General features: G+C 35.8%; 1 protein-coding gene across 1 annotated transcript in view; it reads left to right on the plus strand.

Moving 5' to 3' along the window:
• LOC122809162 (IgGFc-binding protein-like) overlaps window positions 1-26,960 on the plus strand; it is a 351,155-nt gene that overhangs the window by 109,776 nt on the left and 214,419 nt on the right. The gene's annotated exons all lie outside the window — the stretch shown is intronic.

Raw genomic sequence — 26,960 nt, forward strand, 5'->3', positions numbered from 1 at the left:
ATACCCTTTGGGAAGTCAAATACCCCTGCAAATTAAACAGCAATAGCACACCCCTATGAGCAGACTCAGAGGACAGAGATCTAGATATATAGATATAGTAGCCTGAACTTTGACTGCCATATGTCCACAGTGGTGAGAAAGTCCTTCTATGTGGCACAACTTATAAGTAAACGTATGGTATCCAGATCCAAGGAAATTATAGGACTGCTCTACTCATCCCTCATTAGAGCAAAACTGAACACAATGAGTCATTTGGCATGTACTTGATTAGGCCCTTACAGCAGCTGGAAAGACATCGAGGGATCCTAATGAAGAAAATACAGGGTGTAAGCATCATGCCCTATGCATATAAACTAAAGCTTTATCCTTTTAATATATTACTTTGTGGGTGATGGTAGATGATGACTTATAAAATTTAATTTTATGTGTTAGTAGTTTTGCAGCGCATGTGCTGATAGTATTATTTGTAAACTTTTAGCCTTATTCAATTTAAATTGAATTTGGTAAATAAGTATTAAATATTCAGTACTTATGAGTTTTTGCCAGTTCATTGTTCATTCTTAACTTCCAAGATGACTGTTGACCATGCAACAAATGTATTACAGATCTCACAGTGTGAAAACTAAGAAAATGACAAAAAGCAAATAAAAGTTACACATTTTGGAAAAAAATGGTCACCATCTAGAAATTATATACCTGGATGTCAGCAAAAAAAAAAATAAATAAAATAACTGTGGCAAGAGAAAGGGAAAGCTGACTATTAAAGTAGAAAATGTTTTGGTTGGGAAGACCCTTGAAACTCATCAGCAGGAAGAAATGTAATTGGTAAGAATGATAAGGAAATGGCTTCCAGCAAATGAAGAAATATTTTCTGAGCTGTTTAATGTATGTGGGATAACAGGAGAGTATGTACCATCAAGTGATTGCCAGAGACTTCAATGAAGGAAAGACTGACAAAGGAAAAACACTTATCGGGAAGAAGTATTGTAGAAAATAGGAGAGATAGAGCACAAAGCAAGAGAGAAAACCCGAGATCCTCTGCCATTACAGAGAAGCTAAATGGAGTATGCTGCATTAATGTTGTGAAAGTAGAATTGTACAATGACTCCCACCATTAATATTCCAAAATGTGCACACTGATTGGCCAGCGTGCCCATTGTAAATCCCACTATATACCAACAGAAAAAGGTCCGGTCGCTCGGACTTTTTTCCGTTGGTATAAAGAGCTCAACATTTTTTTTTAACAAATTAAAAAAAAAAGAAATAAATGGAGCAATGGAGACTTTCTTTTCTCCATTCCTTCCATTTCAAAGCATTGATGTACTGGGTATGTGTAGGATGCAAGTCCCATACACATGCTCAGTACATCAAAACAAGGAAGCAGTGTACCACAACCAGTAGAAGAACAGTAATGTGCCGTTATGCAAAGACATTATTTAGGAAAAGTAAGTATTTTTTTTTCTTAAATAATGTCATTCTATAATAGCAATAACCAACTCCATGGTTGTGGTATATTGAAGATTTACCCACAGTTGGCTTTATTTAATCACTCGGGCTTCACCCTCATGATTAAACCAGACCAACTGTTGGTAAATCTTCAATATACCACACCACATCGCCAGTTATTGCTTAAATACATAACTGGACTTCTGTTCTCCAACCAGATTTTTAAGTGAGAGGTCAAAACATAAAATCTGTTCCAAACCTAGCATTCAGAAAGCAGCAGAGAACAAAATTACTAAAGATGCAGACACCCAAGCAAAAAAAAAAAAAAATGGCGGTCCTGAAAAAATGTGGCAAGAAGAAAAAAAAATGTTAAAAATTGGTGACATCATGGTGCTTGTGGAAAACAATTAAGGAATCTTAGGAAAATTGAGTGTACTGAATCTTGTGAACATTTACACCTTGGCAGTACTCACCCTTAGACTATACTTCCTCTATTGAGGAGGACTAAACCAGTAAAGCCCAGGCTGAATAATCATTCAATGATCCAGGTCCCATTTAAAAGAAAATAGTTTATTATACTCCTTTATTTGCAGGGTAAGTCTATTCCAGAGCTGGTGAAGAAGGCACTCTGTAATAAAGCTCTCTCTCCATTATGTTTTATGTATCTGCTTATAAAGAGCTTGATCCCATGTTCTGGCATTTGTGGGACTATTTCATTTATCACAAAACAAGAAATAATTGACCAGTGGCTACATAACAGGACAGAATATAAGCCACAGATCTTCCCTTTGGAGTCTCTTAGATATTGAATAAAAACCACTGCTTCCAATCATTTCTGATGACATAAGGTTTTTAAGCTAGTGATTTCTTTGTCAGGATATATCTAGTGAGGTACTTTCCAAACAGGACACTATAATCAATATTTGTCCAAATCAGTTTTGAATATAAAGGAATGCTATATCATTAGATCTGGAAGTTATTCCTTTGGCAGTTAGCTGTGTTCAGTAGAATGACTTTCTGACTATATTTACTGCATGATAATCAAAGAAGAGGGAGTTAACCCAAGTACCAAGGTCTCTAAAATCATTCATATTTTGAAGTGGTGTAGTGACTATATGGTTTGGTGAGGAAACAGTTGTCTAGCAAATATGGCAATATTGTTACCTAAACTTTTTATTTTCTTTACAGCCTTATTTTGATATACCATAGGTATTTACAAATGTAAATCAAATGTTATATGAAAACACTTACACAATTCTGTACATTAATAAAACAAATTCAAATCCGATAAAAATTCTAAATGGGACCAAACAAGGATGTCCGCTATCTCTGTACCTCTTTAACTTATATATAGACCCTCTATTTTTACTCATAACGCAAAAAACATGCCATCATATTCCAGAAATGTTTAATAATAAAATTACAGTGACAACCTTTGTTGATGATTTAAACTTATATTGCATACTCCCTAACACTGACTTAGGAAAAATTCTAGACTCGGTTAACATCTTCTCAAAAGTTTCAAACTCTGAATTTAATCCCACAAAATCTGTAATTTTCCCTCTCAATCCATTAGGTCACACTGAATCATATTTTCCTGATTCAGAGATAAAATTAAAATACTCTGTAAAATACTTAGGAATATCCTTTGAACATAACCCAAAACTATTCATGCAGAATAACTTACTAAAAATATGGGCAGACATTGAACAGGATATCTAGAGATGGGGAAAAATAAAGCTAACCTTTCTTTCAAAAGCAGCAATTATAACAATGAATATTCTCCAAGGTTATTATTTCAACTCAATTAATCAAATTTAATAGTTCAGAACAACTTCTTTAAGAAATTAATTTTGTAGCTTTAGCTAAGTTCATCTGGTACCTTAAGTCTATCAGAATCAGCTATCAGTAGTTAATGTATCCTAAGGATAAGGGATGACTGGGATTCCCTGACTTTAACTTATGATATAGTATGTTCAAACAAGGTCATTGAAGTTGCTGAATAAGGGTAAGGAATGGTATCCACTGTGGATTAAATTATGGTATGACTACATCAAAAACAGTAAAATGAGTCCCAAAGCCCTTCCATTTTTAAATCAGGAAAATCAAAAGGATAGTAGATTTCATATCTTGTTAAAACATAGAATAATTGGATTTAAAAAAAAGTGATGGAAGCACTAAACTTAACAAATACATACATTCTGTTACAACCTATATATCTGAATCCAAACCTCAGATTAAATAACGAGATGATAAACTTGGACAAATATCCACTCTTTAAGAAATGCAATGTCTGGGATATTTACAGACATAGGAAAAACTCTGTAGAAGACACAAGGAATATCCTTACTTTTCCAAAAGGGTACATCATATTGCTAAGGCAAATTAGAGAACTGTGCACTAAATAGTAGGAGATTTTGAAGTAAACGATAAAGACATAAATACGTGCAATACATTATGAAACTTAATGACTTTAAGAAAAAAATGCTTTCTAGTACATATAGGCTAATAGTATGCCTTACATATCAAACATCTATTTTGTATTCAAAATACTGGGTTGAAAACTTCAAAGAAATTACCGAAAAGCAAAACTCTAAATCCATTGAATCAAAATTAAAATTAATCCATTTTAAGAAACTCATGTATACTCAACTAAAGATAACTAACAATGCTTATTTTACCCCAGAAATACTCAACAATTTCAACTTAGAAGTTTTACTAAACTGTCCATGTTGCTACTCACAAATAACTGTCCTATTCTGTATCGTCTGTAACTGTAAATGCACTTATAAATGTTGGTGCTCACCGATAGTTAGACTAGAGAAGATGGGATATCAAAAATCCACATTATCATGACAATTTGCAGTTTTGCATATCACCTCTCAAAAATTACCCAAGCTTAATCTGTATATTCTAATTAACCTCTTATGTTTGGTAAAATTGTACATTACTCAGAACTGATTAGATCGAACCAAATTGTCATGGGAAGGCTTCAGAAGTATGACAGCGAAGTATATATCAGCACAAAAACAGATAACAAATAACCAAAGTAAGCATTCCTATTCTCTAAAATAGTGGATTATTCTCCTGGATCATATCTAAAAAGAATAGGTAGGTGAGAAAAGACAAATCAGTGTGAATATCAGCTGAAAAGGGCATAAGACATATTATTTTGTGAGTGTGTGTCTAATCTAAACCTCACATGTAGCAGTTATAAATAATATGTAAACTGTGACACAAATATTAATCAGAAGTTGACATTTGTATATATTGTATATAGAGCTGCTATCGATTTGGCTGTTTTGTTCTAACACTGAAAATTCTTTTGCAACAAGATGTACCTAAATATGACTGGAACTCTTCTACAATGTAACTGAATTATGGCTTGTAAAATTACTGGAACTGAAATATGCAAACAGAACAACAGAGGAAGAAAAATAAAAATATGTGAATAAATATGACAATATTGTACTTTTCAGCATTTAAATTCAGCCCATTTTAGTACTCCGGGTATTAATGAGTGTACTTTCTTGCTGAATGGCTTTGTTATGAGAGAGAGACTTGACAATGACTTCCAGTTTGCAGTCATCTGCAGTCATCTTTAACTTAGTCTACCAAAGGTCTTGGATCATTGTCTGGAGAGCTGAAAAGTAACTGCTGAGCAAAGGAATTCCCAACACTCAGTCCAGTGGGACACCACTGGTTACCTTCTCACTCTTTAATGAGGCACCTACTACCTGCACCATGTGGATTTTGTCTTTTAACTCACTGGCAATCCATCTTGTTACTTAATGTTTTACTTGCAATGCATTAAGTTTACGAAATAAGCTTAGTTTGAGGGATGGTACAGATGTCTTAGCCAGATCAAGATATGTGATGTGGACAACATTATTGATGTTAATGATCCGTGTTACTGTTTTGAAGATGTTAACCACATTTATTAGACAAGATCTACCCATGACAAAGCCGCATTGCTTGAGTCTTGCTTGATGAGATTTTTTTTTTATCCTACTTAATCAGGTCAGTTGTGATATATTCTATGTTGTTGCAAATGATACTCAGTCTTTGGATCAGTGGAGAGGTCACCATCATGGACCAGCAAAACTACTGCCTTGTGCCAAAGCTTAGTGGCAAAGGCACTTATCAACCCCAAGTTAAATAGTTTAAACAGTAGCTCTAGCAGGAATTATTTAGTATTGTTTATTAAATAGCCAAGTGTATTATCGGGTTCCCATGGAGGAACTATTTTTGGTCATGGAATGTCCTCTAGTGGAGATGTGGGGGTTGAGATTCAGGAATAAGTGCCTCAGATAGTTGTTTGTGAGATAAAGTTTGTACTTAATTTGTTTACTATTAAACTGGCAATGTATAATGGGTCAGAGTAAGCAGTGCTACTAAGAATAATTTCAGACCTATGTTGGACATTATTTCTTAGTTTCCAAACACAGTTAAGAAAGCCTTTGTAATTATCCTTGGCTTCAGATGCTAACTTAAGCTCACGGGGTGCTTTAGTAGGCATAATAGTGTTTTTCAAATTCTTTGGTGGGTTTCCGTTATTATCTTTGATACAAGGGTCTTTTCATCTACTGTATACTTTGTTTTTTTCTTTTTTGTAGAGATTATGTTAGGGGACCAGGAGGCTGGATTAGTTTTAAATTTTCCATTATATATAGATGCTGTCTGGGGCTACCAGTTTGATAAATTTATCTAAATGAGACAAGAACTCCTTTGGGAATCTAGCTGCTCTGGTAATGTCCTGGGTGGTGCTGCTATAAGTGAATTTTTTAATTTCTTCATAGGATTTGATATGATTTAATGTCTGAATTTCTTGAATTCTGAGATAGTAATTTCAGTGAGTTTAGATATTTCAAAGGTAAAAGTTGCTAGTTATGATCTGGTTTAAACTGGTTAGGAGATACCAAAGCAACAGTACATAACAATGCTATATCTATAAGAGCAAGTTAAGAATATTATGTCTTGTAGTGAATTGTTAACAATCTGATCTAGGGAGACTTTTTTTTACTAAATCCAAGAACCTTTAGCTTATCCTACATTGGAAGTAAAGGTAATTTAGTTTACAAAGGCATTGTTAAAGTCTCTCAAAATAATAGCGTTCTTGTTTATGGGGAGTTTATCAAGTACATTTATGAACCTGACACAATTTTCAGAGGACAGTGTGCCCTGTGACAGGGTATAAAGTGATAGTTGTCCTTATTTAGTGTCATTTGGAGTTTAAGGAGATCAGACTGTTGGTCTCTGAGAACCTAAATTGATGCAGTATAATGCCTAACAAATACAAAAATGCCACAGTTGGCATCAGATCTGAAGGTTTGAGAGATCTAAAACCAAGGCATAGAGGGAGTGCTTTCTAAACATTTAAACCAGGCTTCAGTACCCTCAGAGATGTAGATGATTCCCAATGTAGGAGGTCCTCATGGTTGGTAAATTTATTATTGAGACTTTTGGAATTGAGCAGGGTCATCTTGATGTGTGTGTGTGTGTGTGTGTGTGTGTGTGTGTGTGTGTGTGTGTGTGTGTGTGTGCGCGTGCATATGTGTGTGTGTGTGTGTGTGTGTGTGTGTGTGTGTGTGTGTGTGTGTGTGTGTGTGTGTGTGTGTGTGTGTGTGTTACTCATAAACTGTGTGAGGAGTGAGGCCTCCATATCTGTCAAATATTTACATATCTCACAAACAAAATATTTTGTTTTCAGTAAGCTTATCTGACAACAATTGATTTTATTATTATTTTTTTTATTTTGCATTTGTTAACCAGGAAGGTCCGACTGGATGAAAGTCCTTTTTCAGCAGAGGCCTGGGGAGAAAAGCTCCACATGAAAAAAATACAAATATAAATACAAACACAAATAAGTCAACAGTTTACAGACCAAATACAGGCTAAATAGGTATCCACTGGTTTACTCTCGGATTTACTGGTATGACCCCCTGGGAGAAAGGAGTTCCAGCCTGCAATAGGGAACTGACAAGGTGTGAATACCCATAAGTCTCCGTGGCATTGGAATGTCTATGAATGCATGAGCATAAGGCAGTTACTACAGTGCCTAAGGATACCCCAAGTGCTATGAGGATAGCAACAGAAGGAAAACAAACAGGATGATTTTCTATTTTGGTCAAGAGGTTTTAAAATTTAGAAATTACACAGATTGTCACATGCAGTTTAATGAGATAAATATCAGGCTGCACTGTGAAGGATTAGAACTATGCAGATTTTCTTATAGCGGATTTACACAGCATTACTAAATAAACTGAATGAGGTATATTACATCTTGCTGGCAGACATGCTCTGTCTGACTAAATGAGGTAAATGGACTAACTTAGCTTAAGCTGCAAACTATGAGAATGGACAGCATACAGTCATTCAGCAACTGTAAAATATGAACCAAGCAAAACAGTTATGGCTGCTTTGAGCAACATGTGGGCTACATATGGCAATGCAGAACAGCAACTGGCTATCTAAGAACAATGAAGACCAGCTGTCTGCTACCAGTGACTGCTTGGAGGACACCTGGTGTGTAGTGTGACTCATCACATATGTAGATAACTGGCTGCACCTTTAAGTATCAGTGGTTACATTAGCTAGTAAAATTTGGGAGAGGTAGGGACTATCTCTGCACATTCTGGACAAAAGATGAACATGTTTATTTCAGCAATCAATGTATGTTCAGAGGTTAGTATGAGATTTCAACTGTTAACATCCAGTGGTGTTCAGAATATTTTTCCACATGGATGAAAAATGTATACAGAGGCAGACCAGTCTTTATTGGAGGTTAAAAAGAAATTAAGTAAACAGAAAATAACAAGCTGAAGGAGCCTCTGCATCTCACCCCTCTTCTAGTAAGGAGGTGAAAGAGGGACTATGTCAGTGAAACCTCCTCCATTGTTCCAATAGAAAACGATCAAGTGATAGCAGAAGCTAAGAAACTGGGCACAAGTATCACGAGAAGGATGGATTCAAACCAGATGTTAGCACTGAAATAAGATGAAGAGCAGGATGGGGGCCAACAACAAAACTGCACTTAATGAATACATCAGAGAACTGTAAAACATCAATCCCACTATGTGGCGTTTACAGAGGCAAACTAGTTAAGTGTCAGAAGTTATGGATAAAGATGTTCAGAAAGACATTGCCTAGGACAAACTAATTGGAAAACTGAAATGAATCAATCCCACTTTGTGTTCCTGTTGCGCAGGAGGAAACTAAATGTCAGAAGCATTGACTGTAAGTAAATATTTTTAGTAGGAGTAGCATGGGTTAGGTGCAGATTTATGACAGTAATCGGTGACGCTGAAGAAGATGGACAGATGTGAACCAATGCACTTGAGATGAAAAAAAGCAATCATGGGATGTCTAGGCAGTATATTCTGAGTGACTTTTTCAGTGGATCTGTGAGAAGGAAGGTAATTAATGCTTAAATGCACAATAGAATATAGCTCAGAGAGAAAAGAATGTAAAATAAATTAAAAAAAACAATGGGAGAAATTAATAATTTTCTAGTAGCTTCAGTATTAGAATGATTAAATAAAAAATTCATAGGGTTAGTTTATCTGACTAATCAGTTACTTTTTTTTTTCCAAAGTGTAATATTAAAATATATGGTTAACAGTATGCATGCAAACCGTTTAGCATGTTTGCAAGGGGAATAGAGATAGGGAGAGGAATGTTGTGTCAATAGTTGTTGATGTGGAGGAAATGCTCCTATTTGAAATAGTACTATTCTATTTTTGCAACTATATTTGTGTGTGTGTGTGTGTGTGTGTGTGTGTGTGTGTGTGTGTGTGTGTGTTTTTGTGTATCTGTTAAAAAAAACTCGATCTTATGAGTTTTGAGCTTTCAGTAATTTGATCTTGTGAAGGGGAACCATATATATATATATATATATATATATATATATATATATATATGCATGCATAGTGGGTTTATGGAGAAGGAAGGGGTTATAATCATCCGAAAATGCTTGGAAAATTGTATACAGGTTCAAACAAAGATGTGAAGCTACGATTATACAGAAAATTTGTTTGTCAATCATTAGTGTATATACATAAGCAGAAAGCTGGAAGAGTATGTTAAACAAATGCCGTGTAAGTGTCATGCTTTATTAGGGAATGTCATATTTATTTAATAGTAAGACTACAGTGTTACTTTTAAAATGGAGTGTAAATGGACATGATACAGATAAAAAGCAAAACAATACTGAATAGCTTTAAAAATATAGAGTACAAATAGCAATATTGCAGGTAATACATCTAAAAAAAGAAGTAAAAATAAATTTGTTTAAAAAGGATAGATATTGGTCAGAATATCCAGGATGAATAAAAAGAGTTTCAATAATAATGATAGGGACTGCTACACAAGTAGTGGTTGAAGATGAAAAAAAAAGAAAATAACAGTATATTTATCTTATTACGGGGTTACTGGCTGGGGAAAAGGAATACTTTTAAGTGAGATATTTCAGAAATTCAATTACAATGTATATAAAGCAAGAGAGAAGGAAAATTAGGAAAAAAAGATAGTTGGCATAATTTTTGAAAAATTAGCTATGCTAAATCTGGGGGAAGAAAAATCAGCAATAAACTATCACTAAACTTGTGGTGAATAATGAAATAATGCAGAAAATCACCATTAATAAATGATATCTCAGTACATGCTAAAGCTGGGGTAAGTAAAAATCAACAATAAACCGTCACTAAGCTTGTGATGTATAATGAAATAATATGGAGAATCTCCATTAACAAATGGTATCCCAGTGCTAATTGTAACCACAGGGAAAAAATGATGTGAACTCGAAAGCTGCTGTTATGCATTATGGGAGAAAGCAATAGTGGCAGTATTGAGAGCAAAGACCCCTCAGACAGGCAATTCTAAGTCTTGAGTATAATGTGTTTTTGTCTTCATAAAGCAAGACAATGGCAAACAAACAATGCCATACTTGACAGTCATTGATCAATGAGTATTTCTGGAACTGATACAAACATTCAACAATGCTAATACAAAACAAATCAAAGTATAAAAATCATCACTATTGCTGTTCATCTTAGATGTAGAGAAAACATTCAACAAGGCTTGCTGGGATTTTCTGTGCAGGGCAATGCACCATTTACATTGCCCAATAAAATAATAGTCAATCAGAAAAATATGTGAAGGGTCAGAAATAAGAAGGGATCCTTTTTCACAAGTTGAGTTTGAACAGAGTTTGAATAGAGGAAGAGATGCTGTCTTGTTCCTCATTTTATTTGCTGAACATTTCAGTGCCCTTAGTCAGGAATGCATCACAATTCTATATAATTGGTATGAAAATCAAGAAAATCTAGCATTGTTTGCAGATTATATTAATTTGTATTTGTCAAATCAAGAACAGGATATTTGGTGCTATGGAATATTTTGAGATAATTTGAATCATTCTCAGGATATAAATTAAACGACAATAAAACAAATATTATTGTTGTACATTACATGTTTACATATGATCTGGTTCAGCATTGCCCTTTCTTTTTGTAGATATGATAACATGAATTACTTGGGAAAATGGAATAAAAAGAAGACTGCTGTGTTAGTTAAAGACATGCTGGAAAAAAACAAACAGAAGACAATTAACAATAAAATAAAAAAAAAGACTGTCAGCCAGCAATCATGGATAGAGGCAATAAGATATATATAAACATACACATACACACACACACACACACACACACATATATATATATATATATATATATATATATATATATATATATATATATTTATGGAGTCACATTATAATCTCGAAATACTGAAATATCAAATTTCAGTATCTTGAGACTATAAAGCTGAAAACTCACAAACCCAGAAACCAAAACCATGAAATTCAAAAGCGTGAGCATCAGCAAAACACTACAACACACATACAAACACAAATACACCTACCTGCTGACACTACAATAAAACAAAACAACACACAAGAACACAAGAAAACAAACACACACACGAACACACCTACTCTTCATATAAACAGCGGGGGCAAGCCCCCCTGCACCCCCCACACCCTTGCTACTTATATATACTAGCTCCAAGGTCTCACTAAACAACAAAAGACAGAAAACTCACCACCACACATTCTACACCCCCTTTGCACAAACACACGTCACATACATAGAAAAAACACCACTCTCAACACTGACACACTCACAGTCTTACCTTCCAACCCTAACCCACACCTAAAACTCCCTAACACACTCGCAAACACACAAAACCTCCCCAGAACCCTTAAAAAACACAACATTTACCTAAAGCACCATCAGTACCGCAGGATTGACATTTTCGGGTTCGATATTCTGCCAATTCGCGCAACTGTAGAATTGACAATTTGGTCTTGAGATACTGAAATTCAACATTTCAGTATTTCAAGATTCCAAAGTGAACCTATATATATATATATATATATATATATATATATATATATATATATATGTATATCTACAAAACAAACATAGTTCTGGAGAATTTTTACAGCCCGAGGAAAGGCTGTGAAAAACAAAGTGCTGAAGAACTTCATATGGGAGGAGTGGAGAATAAGAGAGCAAGAGTGAAGTGGGATCAGTTTATTCTTCCTATAGAACAAGGGGCTTTATGGCTACAAAATACGGTACCTTGTGTCTTTGAGGAGAACACCATAAGCATGATATGAACCAGGGACAATGTTCATGATTTTGCCTCATAACTATGCCCTGAAATGATGCAATATTTGACACTTTATGAAAAAGTCGTAGATTACAACCAGCAAATGATGACTTTTATTACATTTAAATTTGAATATTTCATAAAAAAAGGATGTTAACTCATGTACTCTTTAATCAGTAGTACTGCACATACCTCTCGACTCCCTGATTTTAAGGGATATCTCTGATTTTTGGTTCAAATCTTAGCTTTGTCCCTCTTTTAGTCCATCTTAAACTGATGACTTTTGGAAAAAATGTTATTGAATTACACTTAATAAATAATGACAATAATTAGAGTCATCGGCATCTTTTACTTTAGAAAATATAATTAATTCATGTTCTCTTTTTCTGTCAATATCTCAGGTTGACAGTCTCAGGTTAATAGTTCAAATATTTAAAAGGTATCCCTGATTCCCCATTTTATTCTGTTTCTTTCCATAATTCTGTTGAGATTTGTCCCTAATTGCTTAAGAACTATTACACAGTGTGATGTGTGTGTCTCCACAAAGCAATCATGAAGTTGCAGGGGAGCACATAAAGCCCAATTTCACTCTTTAGCTCTCCATTACACCATATATAACATTCATACTACACAGACTTGATTGCAAGTTCTCCAGTCCTAGGCATATACATATCAAACATAATGCTAAAGTACACCAGTATATGACCTAAAAGTGCCCCCCACCCCCATCATCACGAGAAAATAAAAACAGCACTTTGCAATTCTATCAAGTAAGAAATCTGGAAGATGTAGTGTTTAATGGTAAGGAAAGTAATGCATATGCATGGATAACTACTGAGATTATACAGTATGAAGACCACTGAAAAACAGTAACTCCCTACAGAAAGAGGGTAGCACGGGGAAAATGCCAGGAAGTGATACTGAAATTAATTGTCAGACAACTGGAGTCCAAGGTAAATGAAAGAAGTAGCCTGAAAACATAATGGACAGAGGGATGAAAGCCATTTTGGTACATGGGCTGGTAATTATGCAAGGATGGGCCAGCAATTGCACAGGTGTTTGAACAGCAGCATCAGATGCATCATGCTAAGGAATCTGACACCTTACATTTGGAGAAATATTCAGAATTCCAGTAACAGAAATGACAGCAGCATAGCTGAGGTGTCTGCTTAACTTGTACATAATTTCTTGAATCTGTAAGACAGTGTTTTATATTCTTCTCATGTAGTCAAACACTGAAATTCCCTTCTGTGTTCAGTTCACGATACTTTAAATCAACACCAATGTAAAACTTTACTCAAATCACATCTCCAATCCAGCTGAGTATGTCATTGCACAGTTTTACAACTCATACATACCTTATACACACTTCACTGTATCTTACTTTTATGAGAATATTTCTCTTTTTACTGTAATGTTTTTTCAGTGTTAACCTGTCACTTCTTTGTGTCACTGTGGAGTTTTTTCTCCCTGGGACTCTGCTGAAAATCGAGTCTTAGTCTGGTTAGACTAACCAGGCCGGACAAGCATAGTTCTCAACATTCCATGTACAAAATGTAGTACATCGCCACATATTATGTGCAACACATGAGAAAAATTTGCATTGTCTTGCTGCAGAAATTGTCTAAACAGGAAGAGGGACAGATCCAAACAGGCCTTCAGAGTATGAAAGAGTGGCTCTATATTAGCTTATCAAAAGCTGATAAAAACACAATATAAAGTGGGGAGCTATGCCCCCCATACCCCCTACTTAAATATACAAACTCCAAGATCGCACCACAGTGGGGAAAATGGTAAACTCCCGGCAATGGTCCACACATTTTTTTTTCCCTGGGAAAAAAATGGCTGCTCCTTGTCTTCGCTATTTTGGTTGTTCGACCATTAGAGGTCTATCAACTAGCATTCGGTGTTCAGCTGATATAGACCCGCAAGAGCATTACACTGACTGAAGTACTTACCCCTTTGATCTGTCATGTGATTTATACCTTGGAGAACTAGTGTTATTCTAATCTACAAGTGTTCAGGTGGTACATAGAAGACCCTGTATGAGTTTTAAGATCAGTTAAAAGCAGATGAATATAGTTATGCCCAAACTGACTGGGAAACCTTGCTCAGCTTAGGTAGTGAAGAAGTTTTTCATGCATTTGAATTCAAAGCAATTCACATGGTCACAGATTATCAATCTTTATTGCCAGTGTTTAACCATTAAATGATGTCTTATTGATGCCAGCAGTATTCCTACAGTTTGGGGCAATATTCCTAAGTCCAGTGACACTGAATGCAACTGGCTTTATGAGCTAACAGACTGGATGCATGTGAAGCAATACTAAACCAGTGGCTAGACATCATACCACAGTCCCTAAATAGCTACCTCTGACAAATGCTGTAATCCAGAAAGGATGCAAAAATGATATGGCACTGTCTAAGATGTATAAGACTGGTGCAAATGTCTATCATAAAGAAGACAACTTGCCATTACATAGATATGCATCTGGAAATGATTAAGGCCCTATGCTAATGAAGAAGGATGACCAATACCGTTCTTTAACCTTGATGGGTGAACTGACCAGGGCCATACCTTAAACTTGATGGATGACCATATCTGTATCATAACCATGATGGGTATTCAGAGCATGCACTAACCACTGACCGATGACTCGTTATGTGCTCCAACATTGATGTCTACTTACATCACACTTAAACAGTAATATATGACCAGTTTCACTCCCTGAGAATGAATGAATTTATCAAAGATACCATAAAGCCCCAGACATAAGGCAATATTTTAGAGGTTCAATCACTTGATGTGCTAGTAGCAGCTTGGTTAATTAAATTACAAATACAGCATCCTTATCAAAATGAGGCACCCAGAAAGACTGATTTTGTGCAATAAGAAGCACTACTGTGAACAAAAAGGAAAAGTTATTATAACAATTACAAGTTGATGCAAGATGCTTTCTTTGTTGTGAAAGTGCAGAAATATGTCATAAAATGATAGATTGTATATTAGTCATGTCATTACCGAGCACAGATTTCTGACATTTTATTAATTACCTCTATCTGCACCACAATAAAACACACTGCAGTATTACCATAAAATACTCAAATTACAGCACTTCTACATTATTAAAACCAGTTATAACTCTTATATACATCATATTGTGAATGTTTATTTTGGTGATAATGAAATATTAATTATCACATATATTCTTCTAAATATTAATAAATAAATGTAATATGCATCTCAGGCTGTATAAATAAATCTGGTGAAAATTTAGTATATTTGATGCTACTGTATATACACACACACACACACACACACACACACACACACACACACACACACACACACACACACACACAGACCTTCTTTCTGGCTTGCACCACCTTTTCCAACACTGGAGCAGTATGGAGATATTTCTCATTCTGGAGAGTTACACATATTCCTTAACTTTATTAGACTGTAAACAGTCAGTTTGTAGAAATATCTATCTGATTTTTAGTTACTAGTACTTTTACACAGAACATGAATAGATTAGATAGATAGATAGATAGATAGATAGATAGATAGATAGATAGATAGATAGATACAGACAGATAGATAGATAGATAGATAGATAGATAGATAGATAGATAGATAGATAGATAGATAGAGAGACAGACAGATAGATAGATAGATAGATAGATAGATAGATAGATAGATAGATAGATAGATAGATAGATGGATGGATACAGAAACCAGCAATACATATAAGTGAATATAAACAATTCTTGACTGGCAACTAATGTATCAGATTAAGGCACTAAGCAGTTCACTAGCTTCTTCCTGTCTATGTCACTGTGTACGCTGATATTCTTACCCTAACTATATGTAACTGATATCGACCTTCCAGTTAATATTCGCAATCCTTACCTTGATTTTGTTTATTCATAACATTTGCACTGTAAAGCTCCTTACTCAAGTCTTATAAGTAATATCTGATGTATGCTTCTCACATATATTATAGGAAGTGTTTGCTTATTATTTGCATACTGTTTTATACTTACATTAACATGTATTATATCACCATAGTGTTATGTCACCAAAGAAAAATTGCCTGAATAACTTTCTATATATTCTATGCTATCATGAGTAGCTTAACTATATCTCCTGTAGCTTTCCTCTTGGGGACTTTGCTGAAAATTGACTTTTCTCAATCAGCCTTTTCCAGTCAACAAAGCCAAACAAAGAAACTCATTTCTCTAGTTAAGGCTAAAGGGTTTGAATCCTTTATCCTCCATTTTCCTACTGTGCTTCTCTGAGCAAGTCACTTGACCAGACAGTCACCCCTGAAAAGAGACACTTGTGTCCAGTGGGCTTACTCAGCTGACAAATGTATAAAAGATATATCATTTTCCTTGTTGTTGCCTAGCATTGCTTGGTTGAAGTTTACTTTGTTTTGCTGAAAAGCATGGTGTTAAATTGATACAATACATTGTTGCACCACTAGTATGCGATACTTGCTATATTAAATGCTACTTACTGCTCCCTAGTATGTTACAAGCTATAGGTGAGCTATTTCACTGAAACCATGATTGCTATTACCTAGCAATGTGCTCTGCATCTTGCAAACATAAATTAAGCAGTTCCATGCCTTTCCATGCACCTACCTAAAAGCAGGGCCATATATGGATCTGCTAGTGCCCAGTGGGGTTCCTTGATCTGGCATCCCTCAACTTATCTTTCTTGTGCTCTGAAAACTCATGAGACAGCTAGGTCCCACTTTACCAAGTTGAAGTTGAGGAGCAAAAAAAGACCTCTTTTGCTTTTAAAACCTGCTTGCTATATTTGTAACTTATGCCACACATGAAGTGCTGGCATGCTTTATTACAGCAGTATTAATGACAAAAGCAGTCAGTGACAAAATTCATTTCTCTCTCAGCATTTACAGACTGATCAGCATCTCCTGATCTCACCCCCTAACACACTGCACACAGGGCAGCGGCTTTCTTCACTCCCCAGCTAAATGTCTGCCTAAAAAGGCTTAGCAAGCTAATCTAGTTACTAGAAACTCATAAATAACTATTTCTTTCAGTGCAGCATTTTGGTGTATGTTTATGCCTCTCTGATTATGCAGCATGTATTTATTTTCTTTCTTCTTATTTTTTCTAGTTTGCTCTACATTATTACACAAGAATAAAGAACACAAGGCTGTCTGAAAAGTTAAACATACACAAACATGCACAGACACACACACACTTCTTCCTCATAGGTGAGGTGTGACACATTTCTGTACTGCTGTAAGCTAAACTGTCACTGATCATTTCTGTTCACAGTTTTAACAAGACAGGTGAATAAAAAGACATGGTAATTCAAACACACAAGTACTTCAAAAGAACAGATCTACATATTCAGTTACTTCTAAGTGCATTAAACAAACCCATCACTGTTTTGCACATCAGTCCTTTAACTGACTGCAGACAAGATTCCCTGGCACAAGCCAGTTATTAAACTGGTATTTACCCCAGAGAGAACTGTGTTCACACAACCAACACATAGTCCTTCCTCATAAATATCATAAAGGTGACTGTCTGTACTTTGTACACATTGTAAAATTGTGGAACTGCATCCCAACAAATAAGAGAAATATCTCATCTAAAAATTAAAATCTGTAAATGAGTGAATGATTAAATACACCCTCTGCCCCCCAGGGATATATATAGAGAGAGACATGCCAGAACTCTCCATGCAGGTCGGGAATGCAGACAAGATTATGAGTCAAGAGCAGAAGTGTTCTTTCTCAAAGAGGGATGCCTAGGTAACAAGAAAAGATAATTGGTTCCCCAATTTTTTAAATAGGTAGCATCATTCCAGAGGAATCCAGTTTATGTCAGAATGAGATGAGCTGTTCAAGAGTCCTATCTACTCTCCTTTGACTCCCTGCGCTACATTTCTTACTCCCCTAATCCTTCTGCATTCCTTGCAATTTCATCTCTTTTGTTTATCTTCTTTCCATATAAAATAGCTCCATACCTGATATCCTGCCTGGGTATTGCTCCCAATATACCTACCTTTGCCAGCTCTTTTTTCCCTTCACTAAGTGTGCTTACTGATTGCTTTTTCTTAGCTATTCCATCTCTGCAGTTTGTATCCTGGTGCAAACTCACTCAGTTCACCCTTGTTCTGCTCAGGCTCACTCTGCTCCACTACCTTACCCCCATTCCCACCCACCTTCACTTTCATTGGATTTATACTTATCCATATACCACTCTCCACATGACCTCACCCACCTAACAACAAATCACAGCTCGATACCTTCTCTCTTTCTCCTCCTTTGCCATAACCATTATATCCTATCTTCCCACATACCTCTGCATATATACCTGCATCTTCTCTTCACACCTATCTCTGCTCTCTTATGTAGTTCTCATCTTATACTATATTCCCATCCCCATTGTAACTTTAAACATCTGTACCCTGCCTGTCTCCTCCCTTCCAGAACACCCATCCACCTGACTTATTCCCCTTTTACATATCTCAGTCCCTTCAAACCTTCTCTATCTCCAGTTGTATCCTTTACAATGATCTTACTAAAACTTAATATCTCTATCTCATCCTTACTACCCTTACTAATTCTAACTTTGCCCATGGTCCTATCACTCCTGTCATCTTTTGCTCTACCACTCTCCACCTCTGCCTACTTTCCTGACCCTCCACAATAATAGAAACACAGTTCACATCTCCCTTCATTTATTCAATACATTTAATTCAATATATTTCTTTCTCAAATACTATCACTCCCATAGCCCTACACATTCCTTTTATGAACAATATAAACTTTTCTCCAAACTAAAATTATCATACTCCATTGGCTCACCCTTATTAATCTCAATCCAAACCAGGCCGCTCTCACTCCACTATCCCTGACCTAACACATCCTCCAAAGACAACTAATGAAACCTCCCACCACTCAAAGAATCTAGCTCAGACCTACTTGTAATACATTTTAATCTTAGAAGTACATGAATTCCATGCTACCCTAGCTCTGTACTCCCCAGATATAACCATAATTACTGAAACTTGGCTTAAGCCACATATAAAACTGAGAAATTACTTCCTTCTAACTATAGTCTTATCAGAAAGGATAGAATATCCAAATATGGTAGTGGTATTGCTGTAATGTTTAAGGAGCATCTCAATTTAGTTCAGCTTACCACCTCTTTACCACAACTCCCTAGAGCTGAAATCTTACCAACATGCTTACATATCAACACCCAAAAATCAATTATCATAATACCCATCTATCTCCCTGATGCTAACAACCTCTCACATATTGAAAACATCCTAGCATGGGTGTCATCTAATTTTTCTCAAGAGACTATAATACTTAGTGATTTTAATCTTGACTTATTTACCTGTTCCTCTGACTACCCTATCAACTTTATCAACCTATATGCCTTCACCCAAAATATTTTTCAACTAACACGGATTAACAAGTTTACCAACAAGCATTCTGTACTTGATTGGATCTTAACAGACACATCCAAAAATAGTTATGACACAGGTTGCCTTCCCGATTCTATAAGTTAGCACCACCCATCCTATCTTATCAGAAAACATACACAGGGTATCAATGATATTGCATATTGATATGTATGCAATAACAAGCAATTCTCCCCCTCTTTATTCAATATGCTTTTACGTGAATATGACTGGTCACCTCTAAAAACCCTGCAATTGGATCTTGTGGTACAGTGCTTCAATAATGTTTTCCTGCAGCTACTTAATAACCTTGCTCCAGTCAGGAAAATTTATACTTAATGCAAACAACTTCCCTACTTATCTAAAGATACTATTCTTCTACTTAAACAGCAGGACAAAGGCTAGACTCTTTATCACAAAGACAAAAACAACAACAATTATGCCACCTACTCACAGCTCAGATACTAGGCCAAAAAGCAAATTAAACATGACAAAAAAACTTACTTGAAAACATGCCAACTAAAATATCAAAACAACCCCCAAAGATTCTGTTAATCTATCAACCTCCTCCTTAACCTCGGAAAACCATCCACTCCAGCACCAACAACTAATTGCTCTAAAGAGTGTATAGCTACTCAATTTAATACCTACTTTATCACCTCCATTACCTCATTACTTAACAATACGGCCAATTCCACACTTTTCATACCAACTTCCCCCACTGACCTCAATACTCCTCCATTCTCTCTTAGACAAATCCAAACTAATTATATACAAAATCTCCTAACTAAAACAAAACCATGTACTCTTACTGCAGATCAGTTACCTGGTGAATTTCTGAAACTTGATGCTATAGCTATCTCATATCCTACATCTATTCTAATTAACTGCTCTATCTCTAAACAGTATGTCCCTCTTCTTTGAAAAATATCTCATATCATACCCCTGCACAAAGGAGGGTCCTCTACTGACCTTTCTAACTATAGACCTATAGCTATACTTTTGCCACTTGCCAAAATCTTAGAAAAATGCCTACATAAACAGATATTAGAATACCTCCTAAAGAATAACCTACTATTTATTACTCAGCATAGCTTGAGACCCAAACATACTACTAACACCGCCCTTATAAGTTTCACCAATACTGTTAACCACCTTAAAAGCAAAAACCGCCTTGTTTCTGCTGCCTTCCACGATATATCAAAAGCCTTTGACACTGTATCTCATCAATTACTCCTCAACAAACTTGACTCTCTCAATTTCAGCTCTGAAACCCTATGCTGGTTTTACAGTTATCTCTCCAACCGTAAACAAGCCACTATATGGGAAAACAAACTTTCATCCCTTCTACCCATCACTGTTGGCACTCCACAAGGCTCTATCCTGGGCCCACTTCTCTTTATTAATTTTACTAATGATCTTCATACTGCAGCTACACCTGCCTTCATCATTTAATATGCAGATGATGCTTCCCTTATCTGCTCCACCCCCACCTTAAACGAACTCAAAGAAAAGACTCAGACTGCCCTCCATAACATTGAAAAATACCTATCAGACCACCAACTCATTTTAAACCCTAACAAAACTAAACTTCAAAAAAAAAACAAACAAACACACATCTCTATCTTTGCCTCCAATTTAGAACAAACAAAACTCCTCGGTGTTACCATAGACAACATTAGCAATCCAAAAAGTCCATATAAAACTTGGTGCTCTGTATAGAGCTAACCCATATCTATCTAATCACACCAGAATAGCTACTTCTAGGACTCAGCTCCTATCCACCCTTCTCTACTGCTCTCAGGTCTTCATAAACAGTCGTAAATCAGACTTGAGTAACCTTGAATCTTGTTATAATAAAATAGTTAAATTTGCTGCTAACCTTTCCCAGAGATCTCACCATTGCTTTGCCCTACAAAAACTAAACTGTATTGAACTCCCAAACTTACTGACCCTATACCAGTTAAACCTAGCACACTCTCTTAACCGTAAAACAGACTATTACCCAGCCCAATGTGACCTCATTCAACCCTATACTAATCTTTACTCACTCAGGTCAGCTGATAAAATGTTACTCAAAGCAATTAAAACCTACAACTTTCATGGCGATTCTTTATACAGCCACAACATAGCCAATTATTGGAATTCTCTTCCCCAGCAACTACTATCCATTCCTGATACTCATAACTTCAAACAGCTCCTAACAAAATATTTCTCAATTCACTGGTTACACTCCTGCTCTACCTCCGGCTACGCTATTCCCTACCCTGCTCTTGACTGCTCTTACTCTTGTCTTTCTCTTTTTTGTCTTGGCAATATTACTCTTCCATCATATGTACATTACTTAAAAAAATAATTATTAACTGGAGATGTTGATTTATTTATTTTTTATTTATTACATTTGTTAACTGGTAGTGTCCTACTGGGCCAAGGGCCCATTTTCAGTGGAGACCTGGGGTGAAAGCTCCACAGTAGTACAGAACAACAATACAAGTGTTAAAACAAACACTCAATAGTTCAATACAATCAGGAGAAATACAAGCAGTAGTACAATTCAAGCAATAGTACAGTGCAGTGCAGGGGTCTTTTATATACTAAAACAAATTAAGATAGCAAAGGGTAGATAATTATCTTGGAGAGTAACAAGAGCATAGCCAATAACTAGTAAGATGTTCCTTTAGGAGTGATTTGAACTGATTGTGGATAGGGTTTTTTGCTATTCCCTTTGGAAAAGTGTTCCAGAGTTTTGCTATTTTATGTGAATAGAAGGAGTCACTATGATAGTTGTGGGAGTTGGAAACCTTTAGTAAATGTTTGTTAGAAGATCTGAGAGCTCTAAAATTAGTACTATGTTGGACTAAGTAGGAGATAGCAGGGCAGGCAGTGGGATGATGAATTATTTTGTGGGCTAGGGCTAGTTGACTGAATGATAAAAGGTTGTGGAGATCTAGCCATTTTAACTGTGAGAAGCTGAACAGTGATTATATCTGTGTCATTGATTAGTAGCATATTTAGCAATCTTATTGTAATATAATTCTAGGGGTCTATATTAGATGAACGAAAGTTCATCTTAGCGAACGCTCACATGAGCGAATATTGTAGAACTTGAAACCGCAATTGTGAGATAGTGGTACAGTGAAGATGGGAATATTTGCCCTTTCCTTACTGTAGTGCGATCTCGGAGTTGGAATATATAGTTGGGGGGGGTGTGGGGGGCGCAGTCCCCCACAATTGCAGTTTCGAGTACCTGGATATTCGCTCATGTGAGCGTTCGCTAAGATGAACTTTTGTTCATCTAATATAGACCCGATTCTAGGTTGTTGAGGTCTGATTTTCAGAGGCTTGTGTATATGAGAAAACCATACAGGAGAGTAGATAACAGATGTGAGCAAGCATTGGCTAGCTTGGCATTGGGAGTTAGGAATGGTTTGGCCCTGTATAGGGTGTCTAGCTTGATGTGAACTTTTTTGATAGTTTGAGCAATATGTATATTGAATTTGAGGTTATCATCTATGGTAACACCCAAATGTTCAACATGGTTTGTGCAGACTATCTTGGTTCTATTTGCGGAGAAGACTGAGAGAGAGGCCTGGGAAGGTCTGGGTTTTTTGTTACTGAAAACCATAATTTTGGTTTTCTTGGGATTTAAAATGAGTTGGTGTTGAGAGAGGTATGTCCTGAAGAGATGATTGCATTTTTAGTTTGAGTTCTTGGGATGAGGAGGCAGAGTAGATAAGTGTAGCATCATCGGCATACTGGACTATGGAGGCTAGTTGAGTTGCTGAACTAAGGCTGCTTGTGAATATGATAAAGAGAAATTTATATGTTAAGTTTTTTTATCTCTATTGCAATTATGTGCACATGTTGACCTTTGTTCTTATCTTGTCTATATTGTACTATGGATTATGTTTTTACTTTTTTTAACCTTATGTACTGTACCATGCATTATTAGTTTTACTACTGTAACTCTACTTGGGAGCTTTTCTCCCAGGAATCTGCTGAAAACAGGCATTTTTGCCCAGTCAGACACTACACAGTTATCAAATGTAAATAAATAAATAATAATAAGGATTGTGTGCACCTATTATTCCAAGGTTTCTGCAGATTGGATAAAGCCTTTGTTGCAACCATCGTGCCTTTTTTAGCACACTTCAGCTGATGGACATCGGCTGCATAGCTAATATATCAAACCAAAACTGCAGCACATCAAGATGGGTCTACTGAATGGTTGAAGTCTCAAAAACAAAACAGACAATACCACAAACTGAAGACCAGTACCAAAGTCATAAAAAAAAGACTTTAATAAAAGTCAGATCCACATAAATCTAAGAAGATTTATGTGGATCTGACTTTTATTAAAGTCCTTTTTTATTACTTTGGTACTGGTCTTCACTTTGTGGTATTGTTTCAGTTTTCAGTCTTTTGGTTGTGGTTTATCAACAAAATAGACAACCTTGAGGTTCTTCACCATCTGAAATGGATTGATGTCTGTGTAATCACTGAAACATGGTTTATATGTTCAGACTTCTATGTTAAAAGGAAAAAAACCCTCCTTATTGTATATAAGAGATGCAATGACCCTCATATCAAAGAGAGCATTAGTGAAGTAAGTAAGCAAATGAATAAATGAATACTACTAAGACAGCTAATGATCTTAGGTTTGCATCTGAAACTAAACACTAGTCCTTCGTCCTTCTTAGTTACATTAGGAAAGTAAGAAATCACCCAACTTTGCTCAAAACTTATTCAAGATTGTATCACTTACTCTGACCTTATGGACATTGCCAAAATACTAGCTAACAAATTCAGTGTCACCTTCAACCTTGAATGTCTATCCAAAGTCCAGACATCCATAAAGTTGTCAGAGTGCCCCCCCCCCCCATCCGCAAAAGTACTAAAGTTCCTCTGCAGGACTAAACATACTTCTTCCATTACATCTGATAACATAACTTGTTTTTTTAATAAACATTACCAATCAAGAACTGGGGAAGGTACTCCTCAAACTGTTTAAGCCGAGTTCAGCCATTCAGTTAATTCCTGAATGTTGGCATAGAGCACCGATGACAGTCCACAATGTTGGATGCATTGCTGATCCCAGGAACTACAGGACCATCGACCTAAGTAGTCTCATATACAAAGTTATGGAATATATAACTGACTTAACTATGACATTAAAAAACAGGCTAGATTGAGCTTTTGGCTTGATATTGCGGTAAATTTCTTTGAAAAGAATTTAATGTTATATACTATATAATATTATTTTGGTGTAGCAGGTGAAAAAAACTATATGTCACAATTAAAAAAAATATTTTGGGATGCATACAGATACTATGACAGCCATTAAATACAACAACAGCTGATATGATAATACCAGTTTTATGCTGTTACAAATAAATGCAAAAAATCCACAGGGAGGTAGAAACACGTGAATGAAGAAATGAACCAACTCCAACCAAATAGCGTACCAAAAATTTATTTGTCCGCTTTCATCAACGACTGAGGATGACTGAGAATTCTGAGGAAGTCGTTGATGAAAGCGGACAAATACATTTTTGGTATGCTATTTGGTTGGAGTTGGTTCATTTCTTCATTCATGTGTTTCTACCTCCCCGTGGACTTTTTGCATTTATTTGTTTTGATTGGCACTTTTTTTCTGGTTTGGTTTTTGTTTATGCTGTTACAGCTGTAAAAACAATCATCACCATAATTATTTACAGCTTCATCTCAATGATTTCATCCACGTGGAATCCTTAAGAATTAGCAGAACAGTTACAAGCAGCTTCAGCAGTACAATAATATCCATGATTGCAACAAAAGTCAAAGGTAACAGGCAGTATTAAATATTGAACAAAATCAGCATAACAGTACAAAAACAATATAAGCTATATATCGTTGCAGTACTGGTTATTCTTAGTCTAATTTCAGGAAAGCTCAAGCCCACATCTCTGTACTTATTTGTGCAAGAATTCTGTACACAGCTAACAGTGCACAAAAGCAAGGACCATTATTAATTTAATTCATTTATAAAGTTAGCATATCAGCCTTTGCTGGGGTTCCTATCACTTTGTCGAAAGCTTAATTCCACGAAGACCTATTCATCAAACCCCAATCGTCAAACACCTTTTCATCAAACATTTACATCATCAAAACTTTTTCCTAGGGAAGGGAGTTAGTTAGCTGTCATTACAAATTTGCCCTTTTCCCCAGTGTAGTGCGATCTCAGAGTTAATATATATAATTGGGAGTTGGGAGCAAAGCTTCCAACTTGGTGAGTTTAAAATAGTGTGCTGTTTGTTACGATTGCTCTGGTGGCCAAGTAGTTTCACTCCCTAGGAAAAAGTGTTGATGATGTAAATGTTTGATGAATGGAGGTTTGATGATTAGGGTTTGATGAATAGGAGTTTGCAGAATTAAGCTTTCAATGAAGTGATATAGACCTGCCTTTGTTGCATCAATATCCATTTTCAGAACAATAGGAAACTTTAATGTCTAGCATTATTCCTTGACTGTCACTAGAAGATCAAAAATTGACAAGGATAGGGTTAAGCATATAATGCAAAATCAGGGATAATCACCAATATTATGGACATGAAAGACATAAGAATTGGCAAGACAATAAAAACATGACCCCTAATCAAGCAACTAAGCTGATTTTGTTTATGAATTCCAGATAAAAACAGCATTAATGGTGGCAAAGGCACAAAATCAGAAGCAATTATTATTTGAATTCACGTATAAAGTTAACATAATTTTTGCTGCATCAATTTGCACTTTCAGAACAATAAGAAACTCTTATGTCTTGAATTACTCCCTAACTGTAACTCATAGTGATTCATCAGAAAATCCAAACCTAGAGGAAGGACAGGGTAAATATGATTGAAATCAGGGGCAGTCTGCAAAATAGTGAGTACTGGAGATGTATGTTATAAAGAATCAGATCCATTAAAAAATATACTTATTGAACAATAGCACAAACCCATGTCAGTCATCTGCTTTGATTAGCAAGTTCCATCTAGGCTAATCATCTAGTTATTGGAATAAAGGGGAAAATGGTAATTTTTTATATGTTATTCTAATTCACTCAAAAAGTGAATGGAGCAGCCATTTTATGATGACATGCATTCACCGAATAATAAAAAAGTACCTGACATTATTCTCTGAGTACAACCACAGTGCTTTATCACGAAAAACAAATAAAGTTTTGTTATGCCTCCTATAGTACTACTTAAAAAAGCTTTATCTTAAACTAATTAACAGAACAAACACTGTAGTACCCTTATGCATTTCATTAAATCCTGGACACCTGAAAAGAAAATGATTGCAGACAGTGAGATCGACCGAATATTGCTGCAGAATGTATAGTTGGTGATGTAGCGTAAGA

This window comes from Protopterus annectens, chromosome 8.part0 (assembly GCF_019279795.1).
Source record: "Protopterus annectens isolate FY-2018-M chromosome 8.part0, PAN1.0, whole genome shotgun sequence".
Taxonomy (NCBI): Eukaryota; Metazoa; Chordata; order Ceratodontiformes; family Protopteridae; genus Protopterus; species Protopterus annectens.